Genomic DNA, 26998 nt, shown 5'->3' with positions numbered 1-26998 from the left:
CCTTAAAGAAGAACTGCTATTTGGCACTAAAGCCCATAAATGGATTGCTCAACAGGGACCTGACCCTTGGGTAGCAGATGCATTCTATTGCTCTGACCCACTCACGACTTTTCTTGAGAATTTCACTGTCTTATGTACAGCCAAGAAATGGGGACAATCCAACAAGGTTGCCACTGCAGCATGGGGTCACTTCAATGCACTTCAGGCTTCCACTAGTAATTATAGACTAGCATGCCAGACCGTTCAAGGTATGACCCTTGTCCAGCAGAAATCGAATGACCAACATGCCACTGATATTGCAGCTATGCAGAGTCGATAGAACAGAGGTCACTGAGAAACGTGATGGTCTGAAGCTGAAGCTCAGACAATAGCAACCCGGGTAGGACCCCTCAACCAGGACATAGGTACTTCCTGGATTCTCCAGGTGCATCAAAATTACCCCACTGCTGATGTTACAGATCTCACCCAGCTGGCCTGTCTATGTATGAAAAGCGCAGACGCTCATGCTATGTCCGACGCACTTACTGGCTTAAACTTAGATAATATGGGCATTGTACAATGGGTTCAAGCCATAGCTCCCCACCTCTGGACAGATAAGACCCTAGAATATAGGTGTCAAACTCGCGGCCCTCCAGATGTTATGGACTACAGTTCCCATCATCCCCTGCCAGCATGATGCTGGCAGGGGATGATGGGAACTGTAGTCTGTAACATCTGGAGGGCCGCGAGTTTGACACCTGTGCCCTAGAAGGTCTGTACGTTCTTGAGTCTCAGTCCCCAGGAGAAAGCCCCATGTCCTTTGTTGCACGGAAGCAGCTCCTTGCTGTTTTTGCGAACGGAGTCCCCGCAACAGCCCCTGGCACATACGATTATGACCAGGCGGACTTTAAAAGAGCAATTTATCAAGCAAAGATGGCCCTTGGTCCGATAGACCCCATGAGGATCCCTTGGTTAGAATTTTATGGGCGCCTCCGCCTCACTGCCGACATCCTAAGAGAAGACAGCTCCCTTAATCCTAAACCCGCTAAGAAAACTTCTGAAACCCGCTCCTCCGAACCCATCCAGCCTGTTACGTATGTCAATAGTGGCCCCATTCCACTTATGGACAAGGTGATGGGCAGAGTTATTACAAAGACCCTAGAAATCACTGGGATAGAAACCAGGACCGCTCTGAAGGAAACTCCCGTGGCTCAGTCCGTGACTCCCGTTACGTCCCGCCACAGCAGTCGGCTCCTTGCCCCCATGGCGAAACTCCCTATCATCCCTCAGTGCCCTACCAGCCACCTGAGCCCAAGCAAGCTCCCCCCTCGTCTGCATTTGGAAAATGTTAAAAGATATGGGTTTTGATATGACAGACTTTGATGGAGTCCCTACTGACGCTTTCATAGCTGTCCTTTGTAATAATGTCAGGAAGACAGCTCCCTCAGCCCCTTCTCAGCCCCAGCCTATTGCAGCCATCATGGTCCCCATGAATGGGGTCCCGTCAGCATAGGGCTGCCCGGAAGTCCTTACCCTTCCTAAAGGCATCGTAGCACACCTTTTGCCTGACAGATAGGGCAGGCCGACAGTTAAAGCGGTTGTCAGACCTTCCAGGAATTCTAAATCTGCTACCCTCTTAGTTGATTCTGAAGCCTCTCTTAATGTCCTGCACCCCTCCTTGGCCTCTATGGGAACCCCGTCTAAGCAATCCATAGTGTTAGAAGGTTTCGCTGGTGGTTCCCATCCAGCTAAAATTTGGAATTCCGTTCCCCTCTCCCTTGGCTCGCTCTCCACATCCACCCGTGCTTGTGAAAACAAAGGCGAGGACCCTGGCATTCTTGGAGTTCCCTTCCTTAGAGAGCATAGGCTCACAATAGATCTTGACAATGGCCTTCTCTGGCAAGTTGATGGTGCTCCCCCTTCAGTCTCCGCCATTCACTGCTGCAACGCCCTAAAAGCCCCCCTTCCGTTAGCCCCAGTCACAGACGATCCCTGGTTACGAGATTTCCCTGAAGTTTGGATCAAAGATAAAGCCGAGTGCAACACAGTTAAAAATGCCTGTGTTCTTATAGAAGGTAAAGACCCTCTCCCTCAAAAACAGTACCGCTACCCGGCTGCTGGAGAAGAACGTATCGCAATCACTATAGATGGCCTCCTTAGATAGAACGTCATAGTGCCAATGCAGTCTATCTGCAACGCTCCCCTCTGGCCGTCCTAAAAGCCGATGGCAAAACATGGCACATGACAGTGGATTTTCGTGCTCTGAACGCAGTAACTCCCCCAGTGGCCCCCGTTGTGGCAAAATATAATGAAATCCTGGCAGCCATTGCGGCAGGTGCCAAATACTACAGTGTTATTAATTTGGTCAATGCCTTCCACTCCATCAAACTACATGAGTCTTGCTGGTACAAATTCGCCTTCACTTTCCATGGCCAGCAGTATGCTTTTAAAAGAACACCCCAAGGTTTCCACTCCTCCCCTAGCATTTGTCATGCCCATGTCGTTCAAATGTGGACCCATCTTCTCCTGCCTCAAAACCCCATGTTCTCTCTTACGTAGATGATATTCTCATTTACTCAGAATCTGAGGAAAAGACCAGAGCCATTACTGCTAAGGTTTTCAATCTAATCCAATCCACTGGCTTTAAAGACAATTGAGAAAAGGCACAATTAGTGCAGACCGAGGTCAAGTACTTAGGTCTCGCCCTCGGAACTCATGGCCGCACGCCCGACTCCCAGAGAGTAGAAGTGATCTCTAAACTCCCTGCCCCTACCGATGTTGCCACCTTAAGAGCCCTCCTAGGCACTTTCAATTTCTCCCGTGAGTTCATTGAGTCCTTCGCTGAGAAAGCCAAGCCGCTTTATGCCCTCCTACGTAAAAATGCCTCTTAGAACTGGGGTCCTGAGCAGCAGAACGCTCTCGCCCAACTTAAAAGAGACCTGGCTAGTGCTCCCGCTCTTGCCCACCCCGACGAGCAAACCTTTCTGCATTCAATTAGCCGTGTCAGATCACAGCACTGGAGCAGTGCTCACCCAGGACCAACATGGATCCACCCGTGCTATTGTGTATATCTCTAAAAATCTCTCTCCAGTCAAAATTAAGTTCTCCCCATGTGAAAAAGCCTGCCTTGCGCTAGTTTGGAGCTTGGCCCATTGGGAATTCATTATTGGTAGAGGAAAAGTGATTGTTCAGACAACCCATTCCCCTCTTAAACATATTTTATCGGGCAAGATTCAGGACGGACAGGTCTCTCATACTCGGATTGCACAGTGGACTTTCGCCCTTATGAACCGGGGCGTGGATTTTCAAAAGGCTGCAGTCGAGCCACCCGGCCCCTATGGCCTCATTGTTGTGGGTGAGGAGCACGAATTCCCCCTTCCCCCTCTCGTTCACCATCCCTGGCATGTGACTTGGTACAACGATTTCTTGGTACAGCGATTTCCCTTTGCTACAGCGATTTCTCAGGAGCTCACTTGTTGGTTTTGCGATGGCTCCTCTTTTTACAACAATGGCTCCCCCAAACCGGCTACGGGGCCATCAGAGTCCAGGACTCCAAAGTCCTTCAGGGATCCGCCTGCCCTCACTCCCCTCAAGCCGCAGAAGTGCAATCCCTCCTGGCTATTCTTAAGTTCGAGCCATATTTCCCCATATAAACAGTCTCAAAGATTCCAACCTAGCCTCCTCTCGCATTGCCAAGTGAGTTATCTCTCCCCAAAGCTCTGCCAAGCTAAGTTGCTCTCCCCAAAGCTCTGCCTAGCTAAGTTGCTCTCCTCAGTGCTCTGCCAGGTTAAGCTCTTTCCCCAACGTATTTGCCAAACCAAGCTATTCTTTCCCATTGCTAACCCCAAAAGCAATCCTTCCCCCTGTTAAGCTAGGTAACAGAGTCTACATCTACTTGGAAAACTTCCTCCGCACTGAAAAAATAACTTTGCAAATTAATAAGAAGGAAAAAAAACTGAGAGAAAGGAAAAACTGAATATATTCCAAGAAATAATGTAACTCAATACCAGTTAAAAGGGGAAGAGAGAATGAGTGTAGAGAATCTTGGCACACAGGGTTGACAATCTCCAAGAAGGTCTTCTGGAATTACAAGAAATCTCCAGAGGAGATTTCTAGATTATTATCCTTTCTTGCAATTCTTTGCCAAATGTAATAGTAACATCACAATATCATAAAAGGACAAATCCTTGGACAAATATCTGGAAGACTCTTTGAGAATTCAAAAAAAAATGTTGCAAATTAACACCCTCCAAATCCTCCCAAATGAGTGTGTGATAAGGGCTAAAATATGCCCCAAAGGAGTTAGCAATCAGCATGGTAAGTTCACAGAGAGAAACATTGGTATAAAGATTTCCAAATTATTTTCCCTTTTGCAGAAAAAGGTAAAAGGCGGATCTGCAAGGATCCTCGTGGGACTCCCATTTTTAATGGAGAACTCCCTAAAAATCAAATCACATGTGGAAGTCACAACTGTGAGTTAGAAACATTAAAAACATTGACAACACTTCGTGGCACAGCAACAGCATAAAAAATGGATCTGAGGCATGACAGATCCTCATGGATTCATATGGTTTTTAAGATCTGTTTCACTTTAATTTACCTATTAATGGTTTGGGGTGAAGAGGGAAGATGGCTGTTTGGGTGTTTATTTGTTTTTTGACAGTTATGGAGTTTTCTTGCCAAAGGTTTTTGTCAAGTTTTATTGCCATCAGATTGTGTCTATGCAAAGTTCTAAATCAGAGGTCTCCAAAGTGATGCCCATGAGCATTGTGGCACCTGCTGACGCTTTTCGTGGTGCCCGTCAGGCATTTTTAGAAAGTGCACAGGATAAGATGGCAAATTGGGTCCAGCCTGGCTTTGGATTGGTCATTGTACATTTGATTGGCTGTGCAGATTTTTTAAGATGTTGCTTTTGCAACAGTTACCACCAACAATTCAAGGATATTCACCATGAGTATGAAGGTAAGATGTGGCACCAATTTTCTTACTGCCTGCAGCTGCCGTTCCGTAGCAGCCATCTTGTGGATGTACCCACCACACTGTGTCAGAGTTCCGAAGGTGCCCACCAACTCAGGAAGTTCTAGATGCTGTACTCTTGGCTTACCAAGTTTTGGAAAGTCAGTGTGATGTAGTGTTGGATGTGTTGGATGAACCAGGTGCAAATCACTACACAGCCTCGAATACTCAAAGTTGCAGAATGACCTTGGGTCAGTTGCACACTCTAAGTCTAATCTATTTCTAAGGGTTGCTGTGTGCACAGAAGACAGGAGGATTATGGTTGCCCCTTTGATTTCATTGGGGAGAAAGATGGTATACAAATGAAGTCAATAAACCAATTTAGTTATTTTATTTATTTATTAATTTTGAGATATATTGTTGCTGTGAGTACTGGTGAAATCTGATGCAGAAGGAGGATCCATTCACATGTCCTCCCATTTACATGTGAGGCGGGGCTGGATGTTTTTCTCATCAAACTGGAGAACACAGAAACGAGGACCGCATTTGCTTCACTGCATATATGTAACGTGTGGTTTGATGGAACACTTTGAGAGGAAAAAATTGCAAGTGGCAAAGGGTTGGGTTAACTGCTCCCACCACATTGCCTTTTGTGCTCAGAATTACAACTCTTCTTGTCATTAAAAAATTAGTAGTTCTGCATAGTTTACAGTTTTCCCATTAAAGGGTAAGCTGTTCAACATGGCTTCCATGCTTAAGAGCAAACAAGCTTAATAGATACATATATGAGAGGAGACCTGGAACTGTACAGCCAGCTCTTTCAGGAGTGATTCTGATTAATCTTTCCCTCTCCTCTAAGCGCAGTCAGAGTAGAAATTATGCAAAACTACTTGTCTGTGGTTATGGGTGAATGTGAGTTGATGGTAAATATGGGACAACATACTGCTAAAACTCTGAGGATTCATGAGGAACAGTGCTTCAGAACCATGTTTTTCTGCTGTGGCAGTACTGCAAAGCAGTGGATGCTTGATCTTTGCGGCACAAGCTGTGTCCATGGATTGAACATGTGAATTGATGCTGTCACTGAGTTGACCCAATGCAAAAGTCATGAGGATCCATGCTTTGCAACCATGTTTTTGTCCCACTTTGGTGTCATGAAACGTGGAAGCGTGTTGAGATCTGTGGCTAAGGGCTGTGATCTGATGGTGATTTTGAGGTGACCTAGTTCAAAAATCAGGAGGATCCAAGAAGATCTGTGCTTTTTAACTAGGTTTTTACGCCACTGTGGTGCCATGACACATCAGATGCATGATCGTTGTGTGGAGATCTGTGGCTGGGGACATGATCCGTAATCTGATGGTGATTTTGGGGCGACCTAGTGCAAAAATCATGAGGATCAATACTTTGTAATCACATTTTTGCACCGCTACAGCGCCATGGCACATTGTATGAGTGATTTTTGTGGTGCTGCCTATAGACTAAGATAACAGTATCATGATGGTTTCATTTCATTCCAAAGTGAGAATCATATGAATTCACGAGGTCCATTTAAAATAATCTGAATCCAGCTTTTACCCTGTCTCCCTTTTGCTACTGCAAGAGGACCGTGGCTTGTATCTAATAAAGTGGATGGCCCACATTACATTACCAAAAATAGTTAAATCAGGACATGAACGAATAAGGGATTTGTATATACTCTGGATAATATTTAAAACATCTGAATGTTGGTTGTTGTGGGCTTTCGAGCTATGTGGCCGTGGTCTGGTAGATCTTGTTCCTAACGTTTCGCCTGCATCTATGGCTGGCATCTTCACTGGTGTATCACAGAGAGAAGTGTGTTACACACTGTGTCCACTTCTCTGTGTTACACACTTCTCTCTGTGATACATCTCTGAAGATGCCAGCCACAGATGCAATCGAAACGTTAGGAACAAGATCTACCAGACCAAGGCCACACAGCCCGGAAAGCCCATAACAACCAGTTAAGTCCGGCCATGAAAGCCTTAGACAATACATCTAAATGTTGGTTTAAAAAAAAAGGGGGGGGGATAAGTGTTGCAAATGGGGCTTTGTAATAGAACACTCAACTCAGTTACAGAACATGTCCAGTGCAAAACAACAACAGCTTAAGAAAACAGACAACGCTATCTCTCAGCACACATGGAAAGTGTTTTCCTCAGGGCCATGGAATCAATACTAGCTCCACGTATGCGTGGTTCTGAGTATCCAGGGTTGGTACAGACTTAGACCATCCTTTTCAGTGTCCCTGTCAGTAGGGTCCTAAACGATTTCACCATACGAGGTAAACCACTAGGCGACACATCCCCACCTGCCACAGCGTTGCTAATCTTCTGTCCCACACAGCAGGCGAGGGGGGGGGGGGCAGTTGGGTTGCGGCTCTATTGTCCACGGCACGCGAGGAAGCAAAGGTGTCTTCAGCAAGGGAAAAGGACAGTCCTTCCCGTCACTGGTATTAGCCAATCCCCCACCCGGGGAGGAAACCGCAGCATATTCACAGAAACTGGATAAGCCTCCAAACTGAAGGCAGGCGCTGGGATCTAGAGTAAGCGTCAACTCTTGAGTTGCGGTGGCAGCAAGTTGTGGCTTGGAGAAGGCGACGCACGCCAAGCCACAAGAGGGACCGTCAATTGTGCGGGATTCAGCCGCTCGACACACCAACTTGGGGCCGCCGAGCGCACAGTACCGGCGTGCTTGCCAAAGCGGCCGCTGCGCCAACGCGTTTGGGAGGTGCGGGGGAGCCCCCTCGACACGCGCGCCTCCTCCTTTCTCCCTCCCCATTCCTGGTATTCCTTTAGCGCGCGCGCGCCCTCGCCCGCCCGCGCGCGCGTGTGTCTAGTGCGGCGCGTGGGGCACCTGCTCGTCTGGCTGCTGTTTGCTGCCGCCGCCGCCAGCGCCGCGCCAGGCTGCCGAAGCTAAGACTGCTTCCCGCTTACTGCCGGCTCCAGTCTCCTCCTCGCCGCCGCTGCTGCCGGCGCCACTACCGCTGCTCTGAGCGCGTTGGGCTCCTCCGGTGGGGTTCACCCCTTCCCCGCCTGCTCCTTCCCCCCTGCCTGCGAGTCAGCCTGGCTCCGAATCACGTGGCAATTGCCTGAGGCAGAGACTAAAGAGGAAAAAAATAAAGCGCCTCATTCCTTCTTCCACCGCCATACTGTATTTTATAGTAACTCGCATTTTTGTTCCTTCCTTTTACTCCCGCTCGGTGAGTACCTTTCCGCTGACATTCTTGTCCTCCTTTTTTTGTCCTTTTTTCCTTCCTTTTTTTGTTTTTGCTGCTTTTTTATTTTTTAACCTCTTTGTTTTCATGGATTTGATCCTTTTTCTGATGACAAGTTTTTTTCTTAGCATGCGATGGTTTACTAAACTGAGCAAAAAGGTGTTGCTGGAACTGGAAGTCACTGGGAATCTAAAGAGGAAAAAAAGAGGGAAAGAGAGAGAAAGAGAAATAGACTTGCCAGTCCAGTAATAACGTGAAGCATTTAAACGATGCCTATTTATACATATGCAACTGGTTTTGTTGTGACAAAAATGTTAATTGTTATGCATATTTTTTTTTACAAACCAGATGAGATATGGGCATATGGCTTACCTCTCTTTTGCAGAGATTTTTTTTATGATGTTGTTTTGTTTTTTTGGTTTTTTTGGTATATATATATATATATGAAATTCAGAAATGCATTTTACAGCAATGTTTACAAAGAGTTTGTGATCTTGCAGTCTTGGTGCAGGCCAATGAGCAAGATACTAATTTTGTTTAATGCTTTTTTGGTTTTGTTTCCTTTTTGGACGCCCGGTGCAATCAGCAGCTTTTCTTCTTTTTCTGTTTTTCATGCCCAATTATAATGTGAAACTTTTGTTGCAGCTTGATACTGTTGATGATTTTTAAATCTTCCCCTCTCCAAATTATATCACAAAAAAAGCCAAAGATAGTTCCTTTACAGTATTTCACTTTTTAAAAATTCTTTTAACGAGATAATTTTACAATGAGTATCATAATGCTGATAGGTATACACATATATACAAATAAGTGCATTTTCAAATGATGGCAGTGGAAGGTTTTCCTGGAGAATGAAGTGCGGTTTGGTTTCCTTGTCAACGGAAGATGAAGTGAACAACTGAACATCTCCCCGGTGCAGGTACTTCAGCTCCTTGTAGGCGTTTCCACTCTTTGTAATTGCATTACTAGAATCTCTCTCTCTCCCCCCCCCCCCAAAAAAAAGGATCTCTTGTGGATTAGTTGAAGAGATGTAAGCAGTGGGGTGAAGACAAAGCTAGATATTCTTTTGCTGTTCGGATGGATGCAAAACACTGTAATAATTGTGTGCAGGTCAGTGCAGCTGTGCATTTGGGCCACATAAAAGGAGCTTACCTGAATGGAACACATGAGACATCTCTCACTGTCAGAGACTTTGTGATTGGGGTTGAGAAACTGACAATGCCAGGACTGGATTGTTGTAAGAAGGAAAGCTGTTGGGGTTTGCTATCGCCCACTAGGTGTCTGACAGACTCAGCAGCAGCAGCCTTGCCTTACCTTATGAGCTGGAGGCGTTTTTCCAACTACACACGTGCAATATTCCCTCATTCCTCACCTTTAATGCTTAGTCTCAACTTTTGCTCCTGTTTCAGCACAGATTTAATGCATTTGCTTGCTCCTGCCCTTGCCGCTTTAGAACACAGCTTATTTATTTATCTGCAAATACTTGGGTTTTGTTCTCATGTGACTGTGATGGTTATCAGTGTTATTCAAGTCCATGCCTAGGTCATGACTGGGAAAGAAATATGTTGCATGTATTGTTCTTATGTGCATAGTAGACATTGGGTAGATTGATCAGAGAGGGCAGGGGTAATTCTTAATATGGATAGGAAAGATTTATTCCTTTGCTGGTTTTGTTAAATCTTTTTGAGCAAAAAAGAAAGAAAAAATCTATTGAATGTGGTAACAGGATTGAAGCACTGAGATGTTGCATGTTTTCAACCAAATGCAAAATAACCTCACTTAATGCAGAGGGAGTTAAAAGGAACCTATTTCAATCTTCTGTGTACACTCTGCAATTTGAAACACTGAAAAAGTTCATTAATAATCTTCAGGGAAGAATAAGGAAGTTGGTTATGTAGGGAGACCAAAGCAAAATCAGAGTAATGCTACACCAGAAAAATTAGGCATAGCTGCTTTCTCTAGAAATTTCCACTAACCTACAGAGATTGCAGGACTGCCCTACAGAAAACAGCCTTTGAAATCCTGAGTTGCAACAACCTCAAAAGTGACCACATCTATGTAGAAGCAAGTCCTACCAAGTTGGACGAAACTTTAGTTCCAAGTAAATATGTTTAAAGCTGCAGTCCTATATACATAGTTATTTGGAGTAAGTCCCAATCATATGAATTTTCTTCTGAGTAAGTAAAGGATTAGGCTGTATCAGTATCCCAGTGACTATAGTTTTAAGTAGGTATGGGAAGGCTTAGGAATTATATTTAAGGTTTAAACACTTTTACTTGGAAACTAGCCCCACCAGTTTAAACATCTATGTGCAGAATCCCAACCTTTTGGTTGGGAAAGTAGGGTTCAGTGGTGTGTTTGGAGCACTCACTGTTTTTGTGAGTTAGTCACATTTGTAAAATATTATTTTTTTAAAATGGAACCTTAGAGATGTTTGCATTTATCCAACATTAATGCTAAAATGCTTTCAGTGTTGTTATTTGTAAAGTGGTTTATCAATCAGTTGACAAGGTCTCTTTTGCCATAGGATAGCATGGATTCTTTTAGAGAACAGAGATGATTGTTTGCCAGATATTAGTGCACTTTGGTATTAAATTGACTGCAAAAAGTTTCTGGTGCATGTGGGAACAAATAAAGCTTTGTGTCAAATATATTTTGGGAGGAGAAAATGCATATTTTGGGTGCATCCTTAAGCGGTTATTCAGAGCACTTACACTAATGGAGTTCTATTTCTTCAAGGTAAGTAGGTATTGAAGCCCTCTGCAGTATTCTAAATGTAATGGTTGTATGTACATGAACATCTATGTTATGCGTTTTCTAAATGTAAATTGAACATTGTTGAGTGGAGGCATGCAAATAGATGGAGGAAAAGTCCTGATCTTAACTGTAACTTATTTTCAGTAGTTTCAAATCCAAGTCTGATACTACACAGAGTTGAGCATGCCTAGCAGAGAATAGGACAGGTGTGTAAAACGTGCAAAACCAAAGCAAATTCGGAGTAATGTTTGCCAGAAAAAATTAAAGGAAAAAATGAAGCAGCATTAATGATGATGTAAAAATCTTTTTACTTTATTTTCCTTGTTTTGCCAATAGTAAGTCTGAAGTTTTCTTTAAGTAATTGGAAGTTTGCAGACCTGGTGATATGAGTTCTATATATCATATTAGTAACTAACCAATTTTTCTAATAATTGTGAGCACCATGTTTACAAATAACTAAATTAAGAATATTCTACAATGAATTTGTATTACATATTTCAGTTATCTTTGTAATGATTTTTACAAAGCTTTGGAACGGGCTTGTCTTTGGGAATTTGAAGTTTATTATTAACTGGAAAGGCATCTGCTCAGTTCAAAGTGAGTCTCAACAAGGTGCTGAGTGTCCTCCATTTAGTAAGAGCACTGTGCTGACACATTGAAATGGATTGGAATAGCCAGGAAAAAATCCCTCAGTGCCTCGGCATTAGATGTTTATTTATGCTTGCAGCTTGCTGTTTGAATTAATGTAACTATCACTCCTGTCCTAAGCATACTTATCTGGAAATAAGCCATGTTGAGCTTGGTGGGGCTTTTCCAAGTGTACTTGTTTAGGGTGGAGCTGTATGCCAGTAGTGTGCTCTGAATTTATTAGAATGACGTTCCGGTATGTTGTCTTCACAGCCTAATTCTGTGCCTATTTTCTGAAAAGTTCCGTTATGTTCTGTGATGCTTATTCTCTATTAAGTATGGCAGCTTTACTGTATTTTTCTGGTAGAGAAGGAGAAGTTGTGTCATTGTAATTGCATCAGCATTTTACAGTAGTACTGATAAAAGGGACTTTGGATTTTAGCAAATCAAATATATAAATAAAAAGTAAGTGCAGGCTTGTACTTGCTGGTTGTATTTGCTTTAGAAATCACTCGACATATCACCCAAGGAAAGGAGATCGTTGTGGTTCTGTGTCTCTATCAGTAGTAGAGCATACAGTCAGTTCATTTAAATCTGATGTTGCCTGTTGAGTTTTCCACTATCTTCTTTATTTATTATTCACTTTGATTTTGTTTTGTCTTTGGCAGCAGGGTCTGGTCAGAATTCTCTTATGATACCATTCTGCTTTTGGCAATAAACAAGCCAAAATTCCTGGACTTGACTGAACATCTCTTTCCTCCACTCTTGTCATTACTGTAGCTGAATGGCAGTGTGGGAAGTATCTGCTTTTCAGCCCAATAGCTCTAAGATAATGGAAATACAGCAGTGGGCACACAGCTCCTGTTGTTCAGGGCAAGGTGAAGTGATTGCAATAATAGCAACAACAACTGCTTATAAACAATGTCATTATACCATTGCTAAAATGATTCACAGTAACAACTGTGAAAAATGTAATTTGCCAACAGAAAAAAAATGGGAACTGTTGAACAAGTAGTCAAAAATGAGCTGGTCAAAATATTGTGAGACTTCTGAATACAAACAGATGAAGTATTGGAGCATAATGGGCAGCTTGTATCCATGGGCAGCTTGTACCAATGCTTCTACAGTGAAATTATTTTTCCAATGCTCCCCCCCACCCCCACCCCGCTGAGAGTGCAATCCTGGGCAGAATTACTGCAGTCTAAGCCCACAGATTTCAGTGGGCTTAGATTGAAGTAACTGTTATGACATAGCAGTAGTCGAAAAGGAAAAAAAGTACAGGTGATTGATGTAGCAATACATGGTGACAACAAGGTTGAAGAAAAAGAATAGGAAAAGATGACAGAATACCAAGATCTGAAAATGGAAGTTCAGAAATTGTGGCACAAACCAGCAGTTGTGGTCCCAGTGATTGTTGGTATACTGGATACTGTACCGAAAACCTTGGATGGCACTTGAACCATTTACATATTGATAAAATCTTCTATCAGTTACAGAAGGCCACATTTCTTGGATCTGTATATGTATTACGCTGATACATTACGACATCCTAGATTTTTAGAAAGAACCTGATGTGTATGAAGGCCAACACTGGCTGCAGATCTGGTGGCTGTGATTTAATTAACAACAGCAACAATAACAATAATTGCTGTCAACAAAGCAGCCTAGGTTCACCTGGGTTCCTGAGAATAAGTGGACACACAGCAGACCAAATACTTAAAAAATTATTATAAAAAAGTCAGCTTGAAAAGTCCTTCAGCATGAATAATTACATATGTATAAATAGCAGATTAGCTGAAACATGACAATAAAGCATTCACCAAAATGTACAGTTCTAGAAATCTGTTTGGCATTGGCCTTAGTTTCTTCCAGCAAGCATAAGTAAAATAAAAGTTACAGCATTTTAGGTAAGTTCAGAATAGAATAACAACTCTAGCCCCATAGTAAGTTTTTAATAAGGATTCATCAGTCATGGTCAAGTGAATCTAATTCAACCAGTTGGACCCAAGCTTCTGGTCATACTTACACGTCTGCCAATTAGTGACTTGGGCCAGCCTGGCACAAATAATCATAACGTCTCTTTAATGGTTTGAGAGACTGGTAGCTAATATTCCCTGCTTGTTCTTACAACATCGAACAGGTGAAACAGAATCTAATCAGGACGGCCCTCCAATTAAAGGCGACAGAAAAATTTCACAGCCTGAGCAACTTGACCAAAGTTCTGACAATGATTGCATTTCTCAACAATTGTAATAAAGACCCACGTGTCTTAATTTTTCTAGACCCATCTGACAAGCAGCTAGCTTAACATATTGAGTATGAGAAGTTAGGATTATTAAACAATGTATTACTGATTACCAGTGCCATCCTAAACAGAGTTTTATCCTTCTGTGCCCATTGACTTCAGTGCACTTAAAAAGATGTGACTCTGCTTGGCATGGAATTGTGTGTTACTGAGCCTACTGATGTTGGCTGCAGTGAAATTGTCCGGGGACACTCTTGTTCTCAAGAAGCACTCCACCTGTTGTTCTTTGTATCCAAGACAAAATCTCTGATAGTAATTGTGTCTATAAAACCATCTTGGTATCATGCAGTCATTCAGTTTTGGTTGTCATGCAAATGAAAACCAACATTGTGCCTGGGAGTTAGGTCTTGTTTTAGTTTTTTTGAATTATTTAAGTGGATATTTATTGCTACTGTAGTTACTTTGTAGAAGACAGAATAGAAATCAGTGCTCAGCTGATTGCTGTCCAAAAAGTATTTTACTTGTTAATCTAAGAAATATTTCAAGGTGTTCCAATTATCTAAATAAATGTTTCAAAATTATGGTTGTATTTCGTTCCTTCACAAGGGCTTGATTCTCTTTCCTATTTGTGAAAGAATAGATTGCTCAATTTTAAAAGTGTCAGGTATTTTGGGTTACTTTCTTTAATCTTTGAGAAGCAATTGGATTTTGATTTGAGATCATTTATCTGTAAATAATTATCCTTGAACAGTTGCCTGTAATTCTATAACTCAATGAGTCATCGACCAACAATTAAAACAAATGATTGAATTTATTTTATAAAATTACTGAGCACATTTCAAATTGCAAAGCATGAAAAGAATTAATTAATTTTATTGGTTAATGGGCAGCTTGTACCAGTGCTGCTACAGTGATGTTGTTTTTCCAGCAGTCTCCCACAAACAGTTCAATCCTAGGCAGAGTTGCTTTAATCTAAGCCCATGGAATTCAGTGGGCTTAGACTGAAGTAACTGTTATGATTATACTAAAAGCCTTTTCAAGCATTCTGAACTCTTGCTACACTGCCGGGGACCCATCCTGCAGCCTTCTTGGATGCTTTGTCCTGTCCTCATCTTTGCTACTCTGCCTGCTTTTTTCTCCTTCAAATCCAGTCTCTTCGATAGTATTGTGAAGAGTCTGTTCTGGTTGTGCAGCTGACCATAAAAGTGTTGTCCAGTGTGAGTTTTAATAAATACTAGCGATACCCGGCCACGCGTTGCTGTGGGTTATTGCGGTGAAATGGGAAAGTAGCAGCAAATCAATTGCAGAGGCCAGCAGTCCGTGTTCATAGAAACATAGACTGCTACTGTGCGATGTCATTGATGTGTGTGCCCGCATTCCTGGGGGGGGGGGGAATGGAAAGGCACCCCTTCCACACATCTAGGCGGGCTGGTCACGATCCTTTACCTGGGAGTAAATGTGGTTGGTGGCAATGGGTGTCGCTTCTGAGTAAACCCTCTGAGGGGCACGACTGAGCCATTCAAAGTATGTCACGGTTGCTTTACCGAGCTTACTACTGAGTAACGTGTGCCTCAGAGGCAACCTGGTTTTCTGAACTGTAACTTCAGTATTCAGGGAATCTAGGCTGGCTGGCCCCTCCCTCCCCTCCTTGCTTGCCACCCCTCACTCTGTCCCATCCCTCACTTCTCTTCCCTTGCATGCCACCCCTTCCCCTCCCTTCCCTCTCCCTTACTAGGGTGGGTGGGTCATATCCAGATGCTGGGCCACCCCCCTGTTCTACCTTGCATGCCACCCCTCACTCTCTCCCCTCCCTCACGTCTCTTCCCTTGCATGCCTCCCCCTCCGTCCCTTCCCTCTCCCTCCCTCCAGCTATCTTTTACACTCAATCTTGTTCAATATGGGTGTGGAATATGGGTGAGGAAGTAGTCAAGTGGTGGTTGGATGTGAGGGAGGGCAGAGTGAGGAGTGTGAGGATGAGCTGGATGTGTATGAGAGTATGTGTGTTGTGTGGTAGTAGTGGGTGAGGTATGTGTTTCACTTCCACTCGAGTTATTTACCTATTTATTGTTTTCACTGCTCATATCTGGCCATCTGCACGAGCATTCTAAGGGCATAGCAACCCCTCAGTCCATAGACATGCTGCACGAACATTCTGACAGTTAAACACAACTGGCTTCATCACCAGGAAAAAGATGTTTTACCTGGGCCAGGTGTTAAATTTCAGGTATGTGAACATTTAAAAACACTCTCGCTTGGCTGACTACAGTGGCTGGGAATTTTCAGAGGAGTTGGGCCAGCAGTTCCTGTGATATACCATTGTGAACAAACTCACGGTTTGCTGTGTGTGTGTGTGTGTGTGTTTGTGTGTGTGTGTGTGTTGTAGTGGGTGGTTTTCTATTCCACTTGATATGGAGTTTGAGAAGGTCTAAGATAATATTCCAACTTTATTGCTTTATCTCTGTTTTCTACCTATTTCTTTGAAAAAATAGGTTAGCCACCTGCACAGGTCACTGCGTAAACACTTACTGTGGATGCCTGTATCGGGGCAAGTTGAAGAAATGTGATCAGTGCTTTGTATCGAGGGAACAAGGAGAGAAGTTTTCTTTAACATGAATGAAGGAAAAGGCTCAAATATATCGTTATAGTTTCACCATAACAAAAAAGAAAGTGTCTAAAAGGACAAATAAATTATGAAGAGGTTGCTCTGCATTTTCCAGGCTCTATTGCCGTGGTCTGTGCCATGGAGAATAACACATCTCATGACATGCCTCTGAAGATACCTGCTATAGATGTGGACTATGGCTGCAAGTGAAAGTTCCAAGCACTGCTTAGAGGAGCTCACTGGACATGATATGGATTGAGAACAGAAGATCATGATAAAACTATTTATGCAGATAGAAAGCTAACTGTGTTATCTCTAAGAAATGGTTGGTGTTTTTGTGTACTATAACTCATTTAGCAGACATTTCTTTACCTTTTCTTCTCATCAGAATACAGTTCTGATACAGATGCATATAATAATTTCTGAATTGGCAGCTTTTGAGTGTATGTAAACTAGATGTAGAAGATTTGAGGAGGTGTGGATTGAATCTAGTGGGTTGGATCCAAGCTAAATGGGAATAATTCAATTGTGCTGAAGGAAGTGCCTGCTGTTAATGGAAAAAAATAGTTGAGATGCTTGTTCTGTAGGTGTTTTCAGTACGTACAGTATAATTTTCAATTACATGTTAAATATACTTGCGTACAAATTTTATCCGATGGAAAGCAGCTGTAGGAGGCTGTAGTTTTCAGTGGTGATCCAGGGTGACTAGACTGCTTTTCTCCTGGCCATTTTTTAATGCTCGGAATTGCTTCTTTGCAGTGAGCTTCTTTGGCTGTTCATCATTTTCCCTTTTTCAAGGATAAAGGTAACAGTCCCTCCCCAGCTGCAGCCTGCCTGCTGCTTTTTTCTTTAAAAAACAGTTGGAGCATATTTACATGTGATATTATTGTGTAGCTTGCCTGTTTTTTTGTATGTATCCTTTCATAGGTCAGTTTCACCAGGCTTGAAATGATCAAACCTATTTCCTTCAAATATCATTGATACACTAGATTGTTTCTATATCATCCATTTGATCTAGATCACCTAATTGATCAATGCACTACTGTAGAATTTTACATACATTTGGAGGAACATTGCATGAAAAAAGTGAGACTCTTGCTAAGGGATGGTCTGACAAAGCTAATCCGTTTATCCTGTAAGTGTAGAAGAAGCTGCCTGTTTGTACCTGAAAGCTAAAAAAACAATAATATATGGTTCCATTTCATTTCGTTACTCTGCTTGCTTTTATCTGATTCTTTTTTAAATCATGGTCATACATTGAAGAGAGTTGATAGTTTGGGACCAATTAAAAGGATGCATTTTATTAACTCCACATTAGTACCCACTTTAAAAGAGATTACAGTTCAGTCAGGATGACACCAGTACACTGATATCTCTTCTATATATGACTTTGCTAGAACCATTATGTGAATATTAAGCATTTTGTGGACTTCTTTATTAGACTTGAAAGCAGAAGGACCAGTCATAGTGTGTGGATGAGGAGGACAGTATGCTGCTATTAACAGATGTCCCCGGAGAGTGTTGGGACAATCCATTTTGTGTAGCCAGCATGGTGTAGTAGGTAAGAGCGATAGACTCCTAAACCTTTTTCAGAATAAAGATGACACCAGATTTGAGAATGTATCCATCATTTCCTGAACTACCTTTGTTCTAGAATGCTCCATGTGGGTCCTGGTGTCTACCTAGTTCTGTCCTCAAGTGGAACTTTCTGTCCCCCAGTTTCTCAGTGTAGCCTGACATTGGTGTTAATGCATCTCACTCGTGCTCCTTTGAAACCCATGGTTTTATACATGTTGCAGTTTTTACATACAACACAGCCTTCTGGATGTCCATTACCTCTGCTTGCAGAGTCAGTGATTTACAGGCCCTATACTGTAACAATCCATTTGCACAGTTGTTTATTCCCCTGACCAGGTAGCCCTAAAATTACACCTTGAGCATTTACCTCAAGAGGGTCCCGGTACCTCCCATAGTGTGGTGTTTTTTAGGGGACCCTTAGTCTCATTTAGACAGGGCAATACACTCTCTGGATGTTCACAGGGCTCTCTCAATTTATGTTGACATCACTAGGTTTTTTAGGAAGGGCTTTGCAGTGTTTGTTTCAGAGGCCCCAAGTGTTGTATTTATCCTCACCTTGTCTCTGTGAGTAATATCTACTATTGGCTACTGCAAGGTTAAGGTTCCTTGCCTAATTGCCATCAGGGCACAATCTACCTGGACCCTAGCTACTTCAATAGCTTTTAACTCACATGTGGACCTTAATGATGCCTGTAAAGCAGCAACGTGGTCCAAGCCATTGACTTTATCAAGCACTACCCTGTGGACGTCAGCTCTGCGCTGTGGACGTCAGCTTTAGGGCTAAGACAATTGTAGATCAAGCTGTGTTGCAATCTTTGGTTGGTTGACAGCCCACACCCGCCTCCACGTCATGTAAGCTTGCCATTCTCCCATGTGGGACTGCACAGAGGCCATGATGATGAAAAACAGTGTACTTACCTGTAACTGTTTCTTCATATAGTGGTTCTCTGTGCAGGCACACATCCCTCCCACCTTCCCGGCTATGGGTTGTCATTTAACATAAATGGTGGCTCCCCATGGTGAAGGAAGAACTGGATGGACAGTGCACTGGGGCAGCAGTACACTGTCCATCCAGTACAGTACCCCTCCACCTGGTCATGTGGCCCTGGGTGGGAAGAGCAGCTAGCCCAGGAGTGTGATTGGGGGGAGGGGAGCACTTGCTATACAGCTGAAACTCTTTTAAAGCTAACTAAAATGCTCCACAGCTGGCCTATACAAATGCAGTCCCCATGTGGATCTGCACAGAGGACCACTAGATGAAAAAACAGTTACAGGTAAGCAACACTGTTTTTTTCTCACAAACATAGCTGGAAAGAAAAACCAACCTTTAATATAGTATTTCTTCTTAAATTAGCATTTATTTTTGCCTTTACAATGTCACAATTTCTATAAATTGGTATATGCTAGGATGTGAAGAAACAATTTTCCTTACCGTTGCTTTAATTTTGTTTCTACACCATATTGATTCCAATGATTGTTCTGTTTGTAAAGAGAAATGCAATATAATATCCATACAGAGAGATATACAAGTCTAATCAAAGTTATTTTAGTTTCTAATAAAATAAAATGTCTTGTGACGAGCATCTGTTCTTTATGTTTTGAAATTTATTTTTTCATCATTAAGACTATTTTTTGCTTTCTGTTGCTATTATGTTGACAAATTGTTAACAAAAAAAGAAACCCTGTGGTTGTGTTTATTCAGTGTATGGTAGCTTCAGTGGAATGGGGGGAATCTTCTCTGTCACAATTTGGAATTCACCTTGCATGGTGAAACTTGCACAGACTGGATTTTAGTTCTCAAGCTCAACTGTTTGGTAGCATTATTGACTTCTAGTATTACATTAGCATAATTTAAGATTTGGCAGATGTATTAAACTTTTGGTCTAAAAGGTATTCTGCATTGCAGCCCACCAGGAAAGCTACAAAATGACGCTTGTTAGTCGCCTGGAAAGTATTAATATGTAGTTGGTATGTTGCATACCATGGTGATTGTTTACTCGAGCGGTCTAATGGCATATTTTGGTACCAATAAAATAAACGGAAATGTGTGAAGCAGTGGGCTTTTGTTCATTGATTAAGATATAATCTATTATATGCAGTTAAGTTCAGGAATTGATGTTTAGTTGTTGCTCTGTGCACAATTACTGATATGCAAGATTCCTGATATGTTGCATTAAGGCTATGAACCATCGCAATATAATGTGATTGAGTAGAATACATTGCATAGACCAGTGGTTCTCAACCTTTCTAATGCCGCGACCTTTTAATACAGTTCCTCATGTTGTGGTGACCCCCAACCCTAACATTTATCCATTTTACAGATGAAGAACACTGATGCAGAGAGTCTTAGGCGACCCCTGTGAAAGGGTCGTTTGACCCCCAAAGGGGTCCCGACCCCCAGGTTGAGAACCATTGGCATAGACTAAATTGCAACATAACTGTATACTGTTCAGACATAAAGTCATAATGACATAACTACTGTTTTAACTTATTCTATGCCAATGACCGAGGAACCTGATAATTGAATAATCTATATCTATATCTATATAAATCTATCAGTGCGCTTTTTTGTTGACAGGTAATCTCCCAAACTACTGGATTTGCTTTGAAATTTTCACACAACGTCGCATTTGCGTGTGGCCAGGTTTTCATACTGTTTCCACACCTCCTGTTGTGTACATGTCACAACTGTGCCAGTTATTGTGTACATGCCACACCTGTGACAGTTGGAACCACAGTTCTGTTCCGCAACAGCGCCATCTGCTGGCCGTCAAAGCAACACCCTCTGATACAAGGGAAACAACCATGCCTTCCTTGAAAACCGCTGCCATCTGGAGTGAAAGAGGGTCTGGGGGTTTGCTGGACCAAATGCTCTGAAATTTGAACACAACGTAGGTCATACCTCCCAGCGTGTTTTAAGCTAGGTAATTCACCTGCAAGGGAAGGGAGTGAAAGGAACAGGGTCCACCACCTGGACATGGCCCACCCACCCTAGCAGAGGAAAGGGAACGTTAGGGAGGGATGGGGCGGGGTGCCATGCAAGGGAACGGGAGAGAGGGAGGGGAGCAAGGGGTCCCTTGCCCCTCCCCTCCCTTGCAAGCATTGTGCAATGACACATGTTTGAACCGTTCACTTCCCCTTTTCTTTCTTTTCCACTTCACCAGACTAGCCACAGCAACGCATGGCCGGGCTCGCTAGTGATAGATATAATGTGGTGTTCACAGTTTATTTACTTAATTTTTATCCCAGTGAGGACACAAGGCTTACATCATTTTCCTGTTTTCCATTTTATCCTCACAGTAACATCTTGAAAAAGATTAGGCTAAGAATGTGTGACAGGGCCATGGTCACCTAGCATGTTTCCACAGCACAATAGGGATTTGAACCTGGTGTCTTAACTGTAGTTGTGTAGCAAAGATGTTTAGCTGTGTAATTTCTGTATCGTGTTATTTTACTCCCTCTACTTGATTTCAGATCATAGCAATCCAAATCCTCTTTTATTGTTTATTGGATGTTATGTGATAGACAGGTTAGTTTCCACCCCTGGTTAAGACAATCAGTGAGAGCTGACACAACATTAGTGAGAGGTAGGTTTGAAAATGGCAGTTGAGAGAGCTGAAGGGAACAGTTAGGGAGTTGGGAGAATGTGACTGCCTGGGAGAGTCTGTGAAGAGGAACAGCTTGAAGCTGACTGAAAAGGGGCAGTTTGTAATGAAGGGTTCCAAATGCTGGAAAAGAAGAACAGCTGAAAAGTTCAATTGAAAATAAATTTTTGTAACTTCTACCTGTCTTTCTTCAGTGTTATTCCCCCTCTGAGCCGGAAGACATCTTCTGGGTGATTCCCACTAAACAATCAGGGAGACAGGAAACTAATGCGTGACTTGGGATGATTCCCCTTTCCTGCGTGACTTGGGATGATTCCCCTTTCTCTCAGTTCTTTTCCTGCCTCACAGGGAGTTGCAGCTTGCTTGATTGTCTGTGCTAGTTTTCCTTCTATTTTTTCTAATTTCTTCTACTCCATTCCCTTTCTTTACCTTCTCTCCTTGGGCTTTCCCTATTTTATTCTGACTCCCTTTCCCTATTTTTTTCTGACTGAGGCTGAGGGAAGGTGAATTGAATTGAAGATTCCTCTGGCTCTGATTGGATCCTAGGAGGCTTTTAAGGCATCTCTCTGGGTGTCCAAGCTAGAACTGAGGCTATGCAGGATGACTTCTTGCTGGAGAACAATCTGGAGGCTCTGATAACAGCAGGAACCAAAGAAGCCTCTAACCAGGCAAACATGACCCACCTGGGGCTGCTTCTGCCTCGGCCGCCTTGCTGTATTGTAGCCATCTTTCGTTCTTTCCTGCTGACGTTTCCGTTTAGTATTTTCTATGTAGATAGATTACAGTTGACTGCAGTTTGAAGGGTTTGGAACTTAGAGGAAGGGGGATGATCCCAAGCTAAATGGGGAGAAGAATTCATTTCCTGGCTCCCTGATTAGTTGTGGGAATCACCCAGATGATGTCCTGTTGTGCTCAGAAGATAAAGACTCTTCATGGTGAGTATCCAATGGTCGTTTATGTTCTCTGATGGATGGCTTAGCTATGCTAGTATATATGCCTTGCTTCCTCAACATCTTCAGGGTAGCTTATTAACATGAAAACTTTCACACTTGAGTCCTTTCTCCTACGTGTATATTGAAGTGGCTGCATACAGAGGTGTGCTTTTCTGATATGTATTAACATATCTGATAGGTATTAACAGGGAAGTATGCTGAAATAGAAATTTCTTAAATGGAAACAATCCAGTCACATTAAAAATAAACCTTTTGTATACTTTTCAGAACCTCCAAGGTACAATAAATGATTAGAAAAAAGATTATTTGGTGTAAGTTTTTTGGGTGACTTATTAGATAGCTAACAGGGGGACTGAACACAGTCTAGCTATACTATCAGAGAATTTCCAGTGTCTGAAACCCACTTATTGAAACAGGGAAATACGTTCAAATTGCTGTTTCATTTATTTATGTTTCCGTACCCATTTTGGTAACTATTGGTAACTATTTTTGTTTTATATCTGCTGTCCTCCTTTTCTTCTGCTTGGTCTTCCCTCTTAACTGAGCCCTCCGGGGGAGGGCGGTTATATAAATATAATTAATAATAATAACAACAACAATAACAATAACAACCACAACATAATTCAGAAGGCTGAAAAATAATAAAATAATAATAACTGTTTATATTAGTAAATAATAGTAGAGGCAAAGAATAGGAGAGAGGCATAGAGGGAGCAGTTGGGCAGCAATTGTATTGGACAGGCATTGCAATATTTACTTGTGTGTACCAGCAGTGGTACTGACTCTTCAGCTTGTGGAATGTGACATTTGCAGTTTCCATCAACTAGCCATGGCATTAGATCTGCATTTCAGGGAAGCTCACAGTATATTCATTCATCTAATGGTGGCTGTTTCAATGTGAAACCACCTGTTGGGCACAAGGCCCACTGGAAAAGGGCCTTGGCCACTTTTCCAAAATGTGGAGATAGTGCCACATTGGAGATCAGTGCTCACATGTAGCTCCTGAGCCAGTGAGTTTCATTATACCACAGTCTCAAAACTAAGGCAGCCTTTATAAAAACCTCTTTATTTGTACAAGTTTTTTTCAGAATCTGAAAATAAGTTCTGGGTGATTGAAAGAACATATGTATTCCACGATGTGTGAAATTTCTTAAACAAAACCTAGTGAATATTTTTTCCCCTCGGGAAAACTATGTTCTTTAAAAAGGCCTTGGTAGTAAAGGATTCCTTTTTTAAAGGCAAGTTGGAAAAGGTGGACTTGCTGATTGCACTCCACAAGCCCATCATTTTGGGCTATCAGTAGGCCAGTCTTTTAGGCAAGGGACAGAGCAATCTGTCGTGCACCACCTTCCTTCTATACATTGCTACTACCTACTGTTGTTCATACCAGTAACCTTTGCACTCTGACCATCCCCATCCCTGGTTATGCAGGATGCATTACAGATTATAGACCCTTCCGCTGAACCTTGTCCTCAGCAATTTATATTAATTGTTTTTATTGTGTTTTAGTTGCTGTTTGGTGTTAACAGATTTATTGACTTGCATATCACCTCTGGTGTTTATTAGGTAGAAAGGTGACCAGCATGTCTTGTCTTAGTTGTTTTATTTTATATTTAATTTAATATCCCGTCCTCCCCGGCCAAAAAACTGGGCTCAGGGCAGCTAACACAAATGTTTAAAACATCATGTTGTTACATAGTAATAAATTAATAGATTAAAATCTTCCAACATACAAAATTACATACATGTGTCAATACCATACCCACAATTTGGTCACACTCTCACCACTTTTCTGGATCTTATGATGAGAAGGAGGGGGTGTTGATTTGGGGCCAAGATGTTGGAATGTGAGACTGGAGCCCTCAGGTTTAGGCTTGGTGGAAAACTTCAGTTTTACAGGCCCTTTGGAATTGACTAATGTCCTGCAGGTCCCTGATGTCCACCAGGAGTGAATTCCCTAGTACAGGAGCCAGAGCTGAAAAGGCCCTGGCTCTAGTGGAACTTATTTTAATGTCCCTGGGGCTGGGGACCACCAGTAGATTGTTGTCAGAGGATTGAAGAGTATGGGGAGATACAGTATGTGGAGATACAGTCCCAAATATATGATGGTCCCAGACCACCCAAGGCCTAAAAGGTTAATACCCAAACCTTGAAGATGATCCTGAATTCAACTGGCTACCAGTACAACTGGCATCCCAGTGAGTACTCTTGCAGATGTGTTCTGGACCAGCTCCTGTTTCTGGATCAGCCTCAAGGGAAGGCCAGTGTAGAATGAGCTACAATAATTTAACCTGGAGATGACCATTGCATGGATCACTGTGGTCAGATCTGTACAGGGCAGATAGGAGGCCAACTGCCAGGACTGATGAAGATGGGAAAAGGCCATCCTGGCAATATGTGTGACCTGGGCCTCCATAGATCCAGGAACAAACCCAGGCTCTTTACAGTAGAGGCAAGTATTAAAACCTCACTTTCTAGCAGAGCCATATCTAGGGAAAATGGAGCCCGGGGACAAAATCTGAATTTTGCCCCCCCCCCCCCCATGGGCCACCCTCCCTCACCGTGACCAAACAATGGCCCCTTCCGCACCCGCAAAATAATGCGTTTTCAAACCACTTTCACAATTGTTTGCAAGTGGATTTTGCCATTCTGCACAGCTTCAAAGAGCACTGAAAGCAGTTTGAAAGTGCATTATTCTGCATGTGCGGAATGAGCCCAAGATTTTTTTACACAAGGTCGTTTCAAAGTCACTATGACATGCCCTAACTCACAAATATGAACACAGCAATAGGCCATGCCAAAATGCTTTCAAAATGCTTTCATAAGCATAAGCATAAGCATAAGCATTTTATTGTCATTGTGCACGCACAACGAAATTTACAGCAGCATTCCTCGATGCACACAATTTCAGACTCATACATCATCCTCACTGCCCCTTCCTCCACCCATCCCTACACAGCCCCAAATACATCAATATGAAGCAGCGGAGTTTAGCATAGCCACAACTATGCTAAAATGTTTTATTAAATGTTCAAAATGTTTTATTACTGCTGTGAAATTTTTTTATGGTGTTGTATCCAATCCCCCCAATTGGGGGAAACAGCATCACTTTCAATGTTGTTTAAACTGGGGATTTCTCACTTTAAGGTGGATTTAAAAGGAGAATCTGGGGTCCCTAGTTTAAACAAGTGATGCTGGAATCCACCCCCAAACAGCATCACTTTCAGTGGTGTTTAAACTAGGGAGCCCAGATTCTCCTTTTAAATCCACCTTAAAGGGAGAATCAGGGGTCCCCAATTAAAACAACATTGAAAGTGATGCTGTTTGGGGGTGGATTCTCCCCTACCCTGAAACAGCATCACTTTCAATGTTTAAACTGGGGACCTCAGATTCTCCCTTTAAATCCATGCCGAAGGAGGTGGATTTAAAAGGAGAATCTGGGGAAATTTGGGGGGTGCCTGCTGTCAGATGTGCAATTATTAAGCTAGCAGCACCAAAATTTCAGAGTATCTTCAGAAGACTCTCCTTCTGATACCACCCAGGTTTGGTGAAGTTTGGTTCAGGGGGTCCAAAGTTATGGACCCTCAAAATTGTAGCCTCCATCTCTTGTTAGCTCCTGTTAACAATGGGGGATGGAGGCACCCCCTTTGGGAGTCCATAACGTTGGACCCCCTGAACCAAACCTCACTAAACCTGGTTGGTATAATCAGGAGAGTCTCCCCAAAAATCCCTGAAATTTTGGTGCTGCTAACCTAAAAACTGTGTCCCCTGCAAGCCAAAAATGGAAAAACCACTAAAAATACAAAAAACCACAAACAGGTCTGCATTTTTGCACACACACCCCCTTAAGGGGGCACCCAGGGACATTTGACTCCCCATGTTCCTATGGCAGCTATACCGCTGCTGTCTAGTATTGGCAGTTGGAGCTACAAATGATACGGAGTCAGAAAGTGGGAAAGATAGCAGTTTTCCAGTATTTAGTTTAGGTCTCTCTATATAGTTGCTTTTGACCACCAAGGGTTTAAGTTGTGCATTGTCTGTGAGTTGCCAGGCTGCCAGCTTTTCACTGACTTTTTCAATTGCCAGTGTCGTGTTCTATCACTAGATGATAAATAGTATCTGTCTGAACAGCATTCTGCAATAGTCCTGAAACAGTATGGAAGATTAATCTGTTCTTAATACTGAATAATAGTGAACTGCATGCCTAATGCTTAAGTCAAAGAAAAGCCTTTTGAACTGCCAGATAAGATATACTGGATAGTTTGGAATTGATACAGCCAAGGGGCACACACAAGTGGTTTTATTGATGACCATTGCTTATTTAAATTCTCATGAAATGCAGCATGCATAAAAGGTCCTTGTCATGTGTGACTCTAGCAATTACCCTTGATTCACAATAAAATGAGTGTAGTGTTGAGATTTCCAGAAATATATTATCCAAGTCAGGTTGGTATGGATACA

At 42.5% G+C, this 26998-nt stretch overlaps 1 protein-coding gene across 8 annotated transcripts in view; it reads left to right on the top strand.

The window, feature by feature from the left end:
* The first annotated feature begins 7815 nt into the window (after positions 1-7815).
* Positions 7816-26998, top strand: part of RALYL (RALY RNA binding protein like) — a 305642-nt gene continuing 286459 nt past the window's right edge. For 2 of the 8 annotated variants that reach the window (XM_048507677.1, XM_048507678.1), the window contains exon 1: positions 8186-9089. The gene's annotated coding sequence lies outside the window, so the exon portion shown is untranslated. Of the gene's footprint in view, positions 8156-8185; positions 9090-26998 lie in introns of those variants that run through there. The other 6 variants (XM_048507679.1, XM_048507683.1, XM_048507680.1 and 3 more) reach the window with 6 other exon arrangements.

This window comes from Sphaerodactylus townsendi, linkage group LG09, assembly GCF_021028975.2.
Source record: "Sphaerodactylus townsendi isolate TG3544 linkage group LG09, MPM_Stown_v2.3, whole genome shotgun sequence".
NCBI lineage: Eukaryota > Metazoa > Chordata > Lepidosauria > Squamata > Sphaerodactylidae > Sphaerodactylus > Sphaerodactylus townsendi.
The sequence above is the reverse complement of the archived record's forward strand: the minus strand, read 5'-3'. Positions and strand labels throughout refer to the sequence as shown.